Below are 12,543 nucleotides of genomic sequence, written 5' to 3'. Positions count from 1 at the left end.
GGGGTTTTCTGACCAGGTTGTGGAGTGATTTTGCTATGATCGCAGACAGAACAGTTACTGCAGCATCAATTCAAAGTGACAGGAGACAACATTTGTCCAGTATGGTTACAAACTATTTTTCATCCCTTATCGATGTTCTCCCTCAACCGTCATTCCCATTTGATTACTGGGCATCCAAATTAGACACCTGGCCAGAATTGGCAGAATATGCATTGCAGGAGCTTGCTTGCCCGGCAGCTAGTGTCCTATCAGAAAGAGTATTCAGTGCTGCAGGTTCAATATTAACCGAAAAAAGGACTCGTCTGGCTACCCAAAATGTTGATGATCTAACCTTCATTAAAATGAACCACAACTGGATTTCGAATTCTTTTGCCCCACTTTGCCCAGCTGACACCTAGCTTTCCTATGAAAAGGTCTTGCTTGTGGACTACTCTGACTGACTTTTCCAATCTCGTAATTTGCAGCAGCTGTTTGTCCAGCATACGACATGTTTACACCACCCTAAATGGCCAAACTCCCCCCACGGGGCCGTGGCCTCGCCACTTGGCGCAAGCACCCGTGAGAGTGCCGTTTGTCTGAAGAGGTGGGTGTGCCCGCTTTTGGTCGACGGCACTGCCACTGGGTCCCTCAGGGTATGTGCACACGTCCGGATTTTTAGAGTTTTTTTTTGCGGAATTTCGCTATAAAAACGCTATAATTCCGCATCAAAAACGCTAAAAATATGCATCCTATCATTTAGAATGCATTCCGGATTTTTTGTTCAGATGGATGCGTTTTTTACCGCAAAAAAAACGCATTCCGCAAAAAAAAATGGACATGCTCATTCTTTTTGCGGATTTTTTGCGGATTTCTAAGCCACAATGACTTTCAGGAAAAAAAAATTCCGCAAAAATTCTGCAAAAAATCAGCGCAAAAAACGCGCAAAAACCACGATAAATGCGTGGAAAAAATGCGATTTTCTGCCAGAATTCTCCGGATTTTGTCAGGAAAAAAACCTGACGTGTGCACATACCCTTATAGTACAATAAAGTGTCTCTGGCGGTGGTGGTGCGCACCCAACGTCAGACACACCGTTGTAACATGAGGGGCCCTGGGCCTGTACCACCGGCCACAAGAGAGTTCCCCCCCAGCTCAAACATTGCTCTACCACTTGCAAAATTATCTCTCACAGTTCCACCAATGTTTAGTCTATGCGCTGACATCCTTCAATGCCTGGGACTGACAATACCATTGTGTTGACATGTATGATGGTGCTTAACATACAGTTAGGGCCAGAAATATTTGGACAGTGACACAATTTTCGCGAGTTGGGCTCTGCATGCCACCACATTGGATTTGAAATGAAACCTCTACAACAGAATTCAAGTGCAGATTGTAACGTTTAATTTGAAGGGTTGAACAAAAATATCTGATAGAAAATGTAGGAATTGTACACATTTCTTTACAAACACTCCACATTTTAGGAGGTCAAAAGTAATTTGACAAATAAACATAACCCAAACAAAATATTTTTATTTTCAATATTTTGTTGCAAATCCTTTGGAGGCAATCACTGCCTTAAGTCTGGAACCCATGGACATCACCAAACGCTGGGTTTCCTCCTTCTTAATGCTTTGCCAGGCCTTTACAGCCGCAGCCTTCAGGTCCTGCTTGTTTGCGGGTCTTTCCGTCTTAAGTCTGGATTTCAGCAAGTGAAATGCATGCTCAATTGGGTTTAGATCTGGAGATTGACTTGGCCATTGCAGAATGTTCCACTTTTTGGCACTCATGAACTCCTGGGTAGCTTTGGCTGTATGCTTGGGGTCATTGTCCATCTGTACTATGAAGCGCCGTCCAATCAACTTTGCAGCATTTGGCTGAATCTGGGCTGAAAGTATATCCCGGTACACTTCAGAATTCATCCGGCTACTCTTGTCTGCTCTTATGTCATCAATAAACACAAGTGACCCAGTGCCATTGAAAGCCATGCATGCCCATGCCATCACGTTGCCTCCACCATGTTTTACAGAGGATGTGGTGTGCCTTGGATCATGTGCCGTTCCCTTTCTTCTCCAAACTTTTTTCATCCCATCATTCTGGTACAGGTTGATCTTTGTCTCATCTGTCCATAGAATACTTTTCCAGAACTGAGCTGGCTTCTTGAGGTGTTTTTCTGCAAATTTAACTCTGGCCTGTCTATTTTTGGTATTGATGAATGGTTTGCATCTAGATGTGAACCCTTTGTATTTACTGTCATGGAGTCTTCTCTTTACTGTTGACTTAGAGACAGATACACCTACTTCACTGAGAGTGTTCTGGACTTCAGTTGATGTTGTGAACGGCTTCTTCTTCACCAAATTAAGTATGCGGCGATCATCCACCACTGTTGTCATCCGTGGACGCCCAGGCCTTTTTGAGTTCCCAAGCTCACCAGTCAATTCCTTTTTTCTCAGAATGTACCCAACTGTTGATTTTGCTACTCCAAGCATGTCTGCTATCTCTCTGATGGATTTTTTCTTTTTTTTCAGCCTCAGGATGTTCGGCTTCACCTCAATTGAGAGTTCCTTTGACCGCATGTTGTCTGCTCACAGCAACAGCTTCCAAATGCAAAACCACACACCTGGAATCCACCCCTGACCTTTTAACTACTTCATTGATTACAGGTTAACGAGGGAGACGCCTTCAGAGTTAATTGCAGCCCTTAGAGTCCATTGTCCAATTACTTTTGGTCCCTTGAAAAAGAGGACGCTATGCATTACAGAGCTATGATTCCTAAACCCTTTCTCCGATTTGGATGTGGAAACTATCATATTGCAGCTGGGAGTGTGCACTTTCAGCCCATATTATATATATAATTGTATTTCTGAACATGTTTTTGTAAACAGCTAAAATAACAAAACTTGTGTCACTGTCCAAATATTTCTGGCCCTAACTGTAGTCAGGGGCAGTGTCCTATATTTACACCAGTACATACTTTGCTCCAAATTACTAGGTCTGAAACTCAGCAGAGGAGCCCACCCCTGTACCTACGTATTCCACCCTTTTGTGTTTTGGTTTTGGTGTAATGCGAGACATTAACATCTATTTATTTTTTGGGAGTACTAACTGGCAGACACTCATTAAAATCGGCCTCCGCTGACAACACCAATGCTGCCTGTGTACCCCTGCAAGAGAATTCCAAGTGTCTCCAGTCCACTTTTGTTATGTTAGGCCTACTAAGCCTGTCTGCGGTCACTCCTTCCAATAGTCCTCCACTGACCAGACCACTGCTGCCCGTGTACCCCTGGAACCAATTTTAAAGTGCCTACAGCCTAATTTTGTTATTTTAGGCCTACTACGCCTGTCTGCGGTCCCTCCTTCCAATAGTCCTCCACTGACCACACCACTGCTGCCCGTGTACCCCTGGAAGCTATTTTAAAGTGCCTACAGCCAACTTTTGTTATGTTAGGCCTACTAAGCCTGTCTGCGGTCACTCCTTCCAATAGTCTTCCACTGACCACACCACTGCTGCCCGTGTACCCCTGGAAGCTATTTTAAAGTGCCTACAGCCAACTTTTGTTATGTTAGGCCTACTAAGCCTATCTGCGGTCACTCCTTCCAATAGTCCTCCACTGACCACACCACTGCTGCCCGTGTACCTCTGGAAGCTATTTTAAAGTGCCTACAGCCAACTTTTATTATGTTAGGCCTACTAAGCCTGTCTGCGGTCCCTCCTTCCACTAGTCCTCCACTGACCAGACCACTGCTGCCCGTGTACCCCTGGAACCAATTTTAAAGTGCCTACAGCCTAATTTTGTTATGTTAGGCCTACTACGCCTGTCTGCGGTCCCTCCTTCCACTAGTCCTCCAGTGACCAGACTACTGCTGCCCGTGTACCCCTGGAACCAATTTTAAAGTGCCTACAGCCTAATTTTGTTATGTTAGGCCTACTACGCCTGCCTGCGGTCCCTCCTTCCAATACTCCTCCACTGACCAGACCACTGCTGCCTGTGTACCCCTGGAACCAATTTTAAAGTGCCTACATCCGATTTTTGTTATGTTAGGCCTACTAAGCCTGTCTGCAGTCCCTCCTTCCACTAGTCCTCCACTGACCAAACCACTGCTGCCCGTGTACCCCTGTAACCTTTTTTAAACAGCATTGAGCCAAATTTTTTGTTTAAGGCCTACTACCTGTGTCTGTCTGCGCCACTCAATACAGCTGTCCTCCTTTTAAAAAAGCTGAGCGTCAATAGTCTGGTTTTCAGCCTATAGGAATTTGAAAACTGCATTGGGGCTACTACTTCGCTAGGGCCTACTAACGGTGTCTTCTGCTCCAAGGTGTTCCCCAGGTTTCCTCTCCATTGCTTCGATCTTCTGGCTCTCGTTTAGTAGTTGTTGAAAACAACACTGCATTAGGCCTACAAGTTGGGTCTGGGGTGTAGAGACGGTGTCTTCCGCTCCAAGGTGTTCTCCAGGTTTCCTCTCCATTGCTTCGATTTTCTAGCTCTTCTTAAGTAGTTGTTGAAAACAACACTGCATTAGGCCTACAAATTGGGTCTGGGTTGTAGAGACGGTGTCTTCCACTCCAAGGTGTTCTCCAGGTTTCCTCTCCATTGCTTCGATCTTCTAGCTCTTCTTAAGTAGTTGTTGAAAACAACACTGCATTAGGCCTACAAGTTGGGTCTGGGGTGTAGAGACGGTGTGTTCCACTCCAAGGTGTTCCCCAGGTTGCCTCTCCATTGCTTCGATCTTCTGGCTCTCGTTTAGTAGTTGTTGAAAACAACACTGCATTAGGCCTACAAGTTAGGTCTGGGGTGTAGAGACGGTGTGTTCCACTCCAAGGTGTTCCCCAGGTTGCCTCTCCATTGCTTCGATCTTCTGGCTCTCGTTTAGTAGTTGTTGAAAACAACACTGCATTAGGCCTACAAGTTGGGTCTGGGGTGTAGAGACGGTGTGTTCCACTCCAAGGTGTTCCCCAGGTTGCCTCTCCATTGCTTCGATCTTCTGGCTCTCGTTTAGCAGTTGTTGAAAACAACACTGCATTAGGTCTACAAGTTGGGTCTGGGGTGTAGAGACGGTGTCTTCCACTCCAAGGTGTTCCCCAGGTTGCCTCTCCATTGCTTCAATCTTAAAGCTCTTGTTTAGTAGTTGTTGAAAACAACACTGCATTCGGCCTACAAGTTGGGTCTGGGGTGTAGAGACGGTGTCTTCCACTCCAAGGTGTTTCCCAGGTTGCCTCTCCATTGCTTCAATCTTAAAGCTCTTGTTTAGTAGTTGTTGAAAACAACACTGCATTCGGCCTACAAGTTGGGTCTGGGGTGTAGAGACGGTGTGTTCCACTCCAAGGTGTTCCCCAGGTTGCCTCTCCATTGCTTCGATCTTCTGGCTCTCGTTTAGTAGTTGTTGAAAACAACACTGCATTAGGCCTACAAGTTTGGTCTGGGGTGTAGAGACGGTGTCTGCCGCTCCAAGGTGTTCTCCAGGTTGCCACATAATCGAAGCTGCATAGAGCCTATTTTGTAATTTTACGCCTACTAAGTCTTTCTGCGGTCCCTCCTTCCAATTGTCCTCCACTGAGCACAACAATGCAGAACGTGTACCCATGTAACCTTTTTTAAACCAGCGTCGAGCCAACTTTGTGGTTTAAGGCCTACTTGTAGTGTCTGGCTGCGCCACTCAATACAGCTGTCCTCTTTACAAAAAATGACCTACAATTATCTGGTTTTCAGCCTATCGGATTTTTAAAACTGCAGTAGGCCTACTAGTTGGGTTGGGGCCTTCTATCTGTGTCTGCCGCTCCTTCCTGTTCTCCTACAGTGAACAAAGCTGTGCCGCCTGTTTACTACTGTTGCCAATTTTGAACTGAATTTAGACTACTTACTGATTTGGGCCTACTCTCTGTGTCAGCCTCTCATTCCAGTTGTCCTCCACTGAACAAAACAATGCCCCCTGGTTAGTCCTGTTACCAATTTTGAACTGCATTTAGCCCACTTTATTCTTTGGGCCCATATCTGTTTCCCCCTCATCCTGCCCATTGCCCAGCCAGTGATAGATGAGTCTGCTGGTACATTGACCCATAATGCAACATTCCCCGTGCACGCTACACTGCAAGACTGTGACCCTGCTGAAAGTCAGGTCCCCCTTCCCGCATACCATACCACCTTACACGGGGACAAAGAGGAAGGTGCAGATGAAGGTGCAGGTTCCTTCATCAGGTGGGGGGAGGAATACTCGTTGGTGACGTCACTGGCACAGGGCCCCTCATAGTACGCAAAAGTGTTGCTGCCGGTGGGAGGCGCCCCCGCCGTGCAAACACACCGCTGTACTTTGAGGGGCCCTGTGCCAGTGCCAATGCCAACGAGTGGGCCCCCCCTGCTTGCTCAGGATCACAGCACTTGCAAAGTTGAAATACTTATCTCTCCCTGCTCCACTGCCGTTACGTGGTCCAGATTTACTGGGCCCACTAATTACTTGAACCAGCCCTACCCCCACAACTTTAGCCAAATGACCCCCAATTTCAAATGCCTTACTATTATTATAAGCTAAATTAAGATTGACAAGCTTCAGTAACAAGAATGGATGTTTTTGCCATTAAAATGGGCTTTGTACATGTTTTTCTGGCCTCCACTCACTGCCGACTATGCCCCCCCATTGACTTGCATTGGGTTTCGTGTTTCGGTCGACCCCCGACTTTTCGCGATAATCGGCAGATTCCACTCGACTCGACTTTTGAGATAGTTGGGTTTCGCGAAACCCGACTCGAAAATGAACGGTGCAGAGCACTATATGGCACAGTTGTGGGGCAATAATGAACGGTGCAGAGCACTATATGGCACAGCTATGGGGCAATAATGAACGGTGCAGAGCACTATATGGCACAGCTATGTGGCAATAATGAACGGTATGGAGCATCTATTTTTATTTTTGAAATTCACCGGTAGCTGCTGCATTTTCCACCCTAGGCTTATACTCGAGTCAATAAGTTTTCCCAGTTTTTTGTGGCAAAATTAGGGGGGTCGGCTTATACTCGGGTCGGCTTATACTCGAGTATATGCGGTATATATTTTTTGCAGAAAACATCAAAAAACATTTTTTTTCCAAATTTCAAACAAAGATATGAAAAACACACAAAGGTACATAAATCTAGAGTAACCTAGCTGCAGATACATTTCTTGTACTACTGAGTACATGATAAAAATACCAGGGACCTAAAAGGCCTCCGTTCCGTACAGATGTGGTTTTCCCCCAAAAAGCATTGTTACACCAAAATGCCTATAAAAAAAAATTATATGAACAACTGGATATTACCAACAAAAACATACTTGAGGAATACCTAGAGTTTCAAACTTCTAACTACAGTAATTTTGCAGAGAATAGCAAAAAAGTAAGCATCGGGGCCTAAGTAAGTCCGCAAGGACAGGGTCCTCTCCCCTCTGTACCAGTCTGTCACTGTAAACCTGCTTATTGTAATCGATATCTATAACCCTGTATGTAACCCCTTTCTCATGTACAGCACCAAGGAATTAATGGTGCTATATAAATTAATAATAATAATAATAATAATAATAATAATAATAATAATAATAACAATAATAATAACATGTATTCTAGGGTTTTAAACCAATAAAAAATTTTGATTTTTTTTTTAGATCGCCTTGCTGACACTCTCCAAATGCAAAATAATGAAGATTATCCCACCTGCTAAATTATCACATAAGTTTAGCTCTACCCGGATTGTGCTAGTCGCACAACTGCTAGATACTGTATTTTTTAAACCAATAGGAAATTATGATTTTTTGTCAATCATCTTGCTGATACACTCCAAATGCGGAGTAATGAAAATGAAGGTTATTGCCTATACTAAATTGTCACATACGATTATCTCTACCCAGATTGCGACAGTCACACAACTGCTAGACAAATATTAGGTATTTTAACTAGTGATGAGCGAATATACTCGGCACTCGAGATTTCCCGAGCACGCTCGGGTGTCCTCCGAAATTTTGTAAGTACTCGGAGATTTAGTCTTCAGCACCGCAGCTGAATGATTTACATCTGTTAGCCAGCTTGATTACATGTGGGGATTTCCTAGCAACCAGGCAACCCCCACATGTACTTATGCTGGCTAACAGCTGTAAATCATCCAGCTTCGGTGCTGTAAACTATATCTCCGAGTACTTACAAATACTCGGAGGACACCCGAGCGTGCTCGGGATATCTCGAGTGCCGAGTATATTCGCTCATCACTAATTTTAACCCCTTAACCCCTGGAGATTTTTTCGCTCCTATTATTCTGTCAATATGACCATGTGAGTGCTTATTTTTTGCGGGACACGTTGTACTTTTGAACGACACCATTTCTTTTACCATGTTGTGTACTATTAAACAATTCTAAGTGAAGTGAAATTGCAAAAAAAGTGCAATCACACACACTTGTTTTTGTTTGGCTTTTTTGCTAGGTTCAATAAATGCTAAAACTGACAATAATGATTCTCCAGGTCATTACGAGTTCATAGACACCAAACATGTCTAGGTTATTTTTTATCTAATTGGTGATAAAAAATCCAAACTTTGAAAAAAAAAAAAAAAATGTGAGCAATTTTCCAATACACGTAGCGTCTCCATTTTTCCGGATCTGGGGTCGCTTGGGGGATTATTTTTTGCGTGCCGAGCTGATGTTTTTAATGATACCATTTTGGTGCAGATACGATCTTTTGATCGCCCGTTATTGGATTTTAATGCAATGTTGCGGTGACCAAAAAAACTTAATTCTGGCGTTTATAATTTTTTTCTCGCTACGCCGTTTAGCGATCAGGTTAATTCTTTTTTTTGTTGATAGATCAGGCGATTCTGAAAGCGGCAATACCAAATATGTGTATGTTTGGGGTTTTTTGTTTTATTTTGAATGGGGCGAAAGGGGGGTGATTTAAACTTTTATATTTTTTTTATTTGTTTCATGTTTTTTAAAAACTTTTTTTTAATTGTTGCCATGCTTCAATAGCCCCCATGGGAGGCTAGAAGCTGGCATAGCGTGATTCGCTCAGCTACATAGGAGCGATGCTCAGATAGCTCCTATGTAGTAGAATTACAGTATTGCTATGAGCGTCGACCACAAGGTGGAGCTCACAGCAATATGGCATCAACAACCATTGATATCTTCAGCAGACCTCTGGTTCTCATGCCGATGTACTGCTGACTCCCAATCAATGACGGGAGTCAGCAGTGCGCATATTTCCACCCCGATGGCTGGAAGCACAGAGTTTGACAGCGGCATGTAACAAGTCTATAGGCACGAGCGGATCGCGATTCTGCCCGCGCCTAGTGCCTAGTGCTTTTGGACCATCGGGGGTTAATGTCAGTTTCTTTCCCCTGCTGGCAATCTGATGTTACTGCAGTGCTGCTGGGTCAGCAGTTCCTTTCTGGAGACCAGCCTAACAGGAGCAGCGCTCTGTGTCAGCCACGTGTGGTGTTTGGAGTCCAGTTGCTGCTGTTATCTGCTGTGTGGAGCTTAGGTGGTATTTCCTGAAGAAGGGGTTGCAAAAAACCTTGAAACGCGTAGAATAAACCACTGTCGAACTTTAATAACTTTTTGGAATCTCATAATTTGGGCAGCACGGACAAAATCCACTTATTCCTTTGTAGAGTTCTGTTTCATGCGGTCAGTGACCGACTTGTTGATCTGCGGCAGCCCTTGTCTACACATGCTTTGAATACCTAATATCAGGTGAGCAGTTTTTTGTCAAATTGCTTACTCTAATTGTGGAATAAGACCCTATTTTGTGCTTGTGTCTCCCTCTCTCCTTACGATCCTGGAAGAAAATGGCGGACGCATGCGCAGTGTGCCCACCAAGATTTGTCGGTCGGCAGAGATTTTTCCTATTGGTTCATTTTGATCACTGTGATAGACCCTATAACAGTGATCAAAATAAAAAAAATAGTAAATCAAACCCCCACTTTGTCACTCCATTAGTTAGGTAAAAGTAATAAAATAAAAAATATATATTTTTTCTATTCTTTGCAGTTACGGTCAGGGTTGGGGATAGAGCTAGGGTTGGGGTTAGGGCTGCATTAGGGTTGGAGATAGAATTGGGGGGTTTCCACAGTTTAGGTACATCAGAGGGTCTCCAAACACGACATGGCGCCCGCCATTGATTCCAGCCAATTTTGTGTTCAAAAAGTCAAACGGTGCTCCCTCCCTTCTGATCTCTGCCAAGTGCCCAAATATTGGCTTTCCCCCACATACAGTGTATCAGTATACTCTGGAGAAATTGCAGAACAAATTTTGTGGACCATTTTCTCCCATTACTCTTGTTAAGATAAAAAAAAGTTTAGGTCTGATGTTAATTGGTCAGACGCCTCTCAATCAGCCAAACCAGATCTCCACTTTGCACTGACGAGGGGCAGTACCCCGAAACACAGTGTCTGCAAATTGAGATTCTGGTTTGGCTATTATCCTAAGTCATGTGACAAGGCTTGTTAAAGGGTTGACATTGACTGTTAGGATTGTTACTTCCAATAGGTCACAAGGATATCGGAAGGAGATATAAAAAGGGAGACAAGGGGCGCAGAGTCTAAGTGTAGATGTATATTCACAGCAAGAAATATATATTGTTGCACTCACCCTTTGGATGTCTTGTATGTACATTCAATTGATCCGTATGATGGATCCACGTCTTATAATCCGGTATGCAGCACTATTGCAGGAACTATGCCAACCTTGATCCAAGGATTGCATGTGAATACAATGGTTAGAGAAAAAAAAAAAAATTTCCTTTCTAGGCGCTTCCGGAAGACAAGGATAATTTGAAGGTTGAGATAATTTGCTCAGTACCAAATTTATTAGGACACTTTAATAAGAACAAAACAACGCGTTTCAGCCCACAACGGCCTTCATCAGGTATTATATGTGCTTTTAAAAATGTTTTACAAGAAAGTTATCTTTATAGACTGCTGACTCCTAACACATAGCAGGGGTGTGCCTGAATTGATTAGGATTAACACTCCACCCCAAGTGACTCAGTGTGATCTTAAACCAATCCTGGTATAATAAAAATATATATATATATATATATATATATATATATATATATATATATATATATATATATATATATATATATGTGTAAATAAATATACAAGACATATTATAAATTGTAGAGTTACACAGTAAATCCTTTCAAAAAATATTTAAAAAGCAATTAAATTACATATCGTCTTAGTAAAATTTAAAAGTTAGGAAAGGAGAGAATAATTAAAAAATGAAAAATAAAATGAATAAATAAATTAATAAATATGCGAAGCACATTATAAAATGCAAAATTGCACAGTGGATTCTGTAATCCTTTCCACAAATATTTATAAAACAATTCAATTACATAACATTATAGCAGAATTCAGAAGGGAGAAAAAATACATATACCCACATGCACATACATGCACACATATATATATATATATACAGTGAGGCAAAAAAGTATTTAGTCAGTCAGCAATAGTGCAAGTTCCACCACTTAAAAAGATGAGAGGCGTCTGTAATTTACATCATAGGTAGACCTCAACTATGGGAGACAAACTGAGAAAAAAAAAATCCAGAAAATCACTTTGTCTGTTTTTTTAATCATTTTTTTGCATATTATGGTGGAAAATAAGTATTTGGTCAGAAACAAACGATCAAGATTTCTGTCTCTCACAGACCTGTAACTTCTTCTTTAAGAGTCTCCTCTTTCCTCCACTCATTACCTGTAGTAATGGCACCTGTTTAAACTTGTTATCAGTATAAAAAGACACCTGTGCACACCCTCAAACAGTCTGACTCCAAACTCCACTATGGTGAAGACCAAAGAGCTGTCAAAGGACACCAGAAACAAAATTGTAGCTCTGCACCAGGCTGGGAAGACTGAATCTGCAATAGCCAACCAGCTTGGAGTGAAGAAATCAACAGTGGGAGCAATAATTAGAAAATGGAAGACATACAAGACCACTGATAATCTCCCTCGATCTGGGGCTCCGCGCAAAATCCCACCCCGTGGGGTCAGAATGATCACAAGAAAGGTGAGCAAAAATCCCAGAACCACGGGGAAGGGGGGGGGGGGGGACCTAGTGAATGAACTGCAGAGAGCTGGGACCAATGTAACAAGGCCTACCATATGTAACACACTACGCCACCATGGACTCAGATCCTGCAGTGCCAGACGTGTCCCACTGCTTAAGCCAGTACATGTTCGGGCCCGTCTGAAGTTTGCTAGAGAGCATTTGGATGATCCAGAGGAGTTTTGAGAGAATGTCCTATGGTCTGATGAAACCAAACTGGAACTGTTTGGTAGAAACACAACTTGTGGTGTTTGGAGGAAAAAGAATACTGAGTTGCATCCATCAAACACCATACCTACTGTAAAGCATGGTGGTGGAAACATCATGCTTTGGGGCTGTTTCTCTGCAAAGGGGCCAGGACGACTGATCCGGGTACATGAAAGAATGAATGGGGCCATGTATCGTGAGATTTTGAGTGCAAACCTCCTTCCATCAGCGCATTGAACATGAAACGTGGCTGGGTCTTTCAACATGACAATGATCCAAAGCACACCG

General features: G+C 43.1%; 1 protein-coding gene across 5 annotated transcripts in view; it reads right to left on the bottom strand.

The window, feature by feature from the left end:
• The window catches only part of STAT1 (signal transducer and activator of transcription 1), a 1,428,390-nt gene that overhangs the window by 1,146,663 nt on the left and 269,184 nt on the right, over positions 1-12,543 (bottom strand). The gene's annotated exons all lie outside the window — the stretch shown is intronic.

The sequence above is a fragment of the Ranitomeya imitator genome, chromosome 7 (assembly GCF_032444005.1).
Source record: "Ranitomeya imitator isolate aRanImi1 chromosome 7, aRanImi1.pri, whole genome shotgun sequence".
Classification (NCBI taxonomy): domain Eukaryota; kingdom Metazoa; phylum Chordata; class Amphibia; order Anura; family Dendrobatidae; genus Ranitomeya; species Ranitomeya imitator.
The sequence above is the reverse complement of the archived record's forward strand: the minus strand, read 5'-3'. Positions and strand labels throughout refer to the sequence as shown.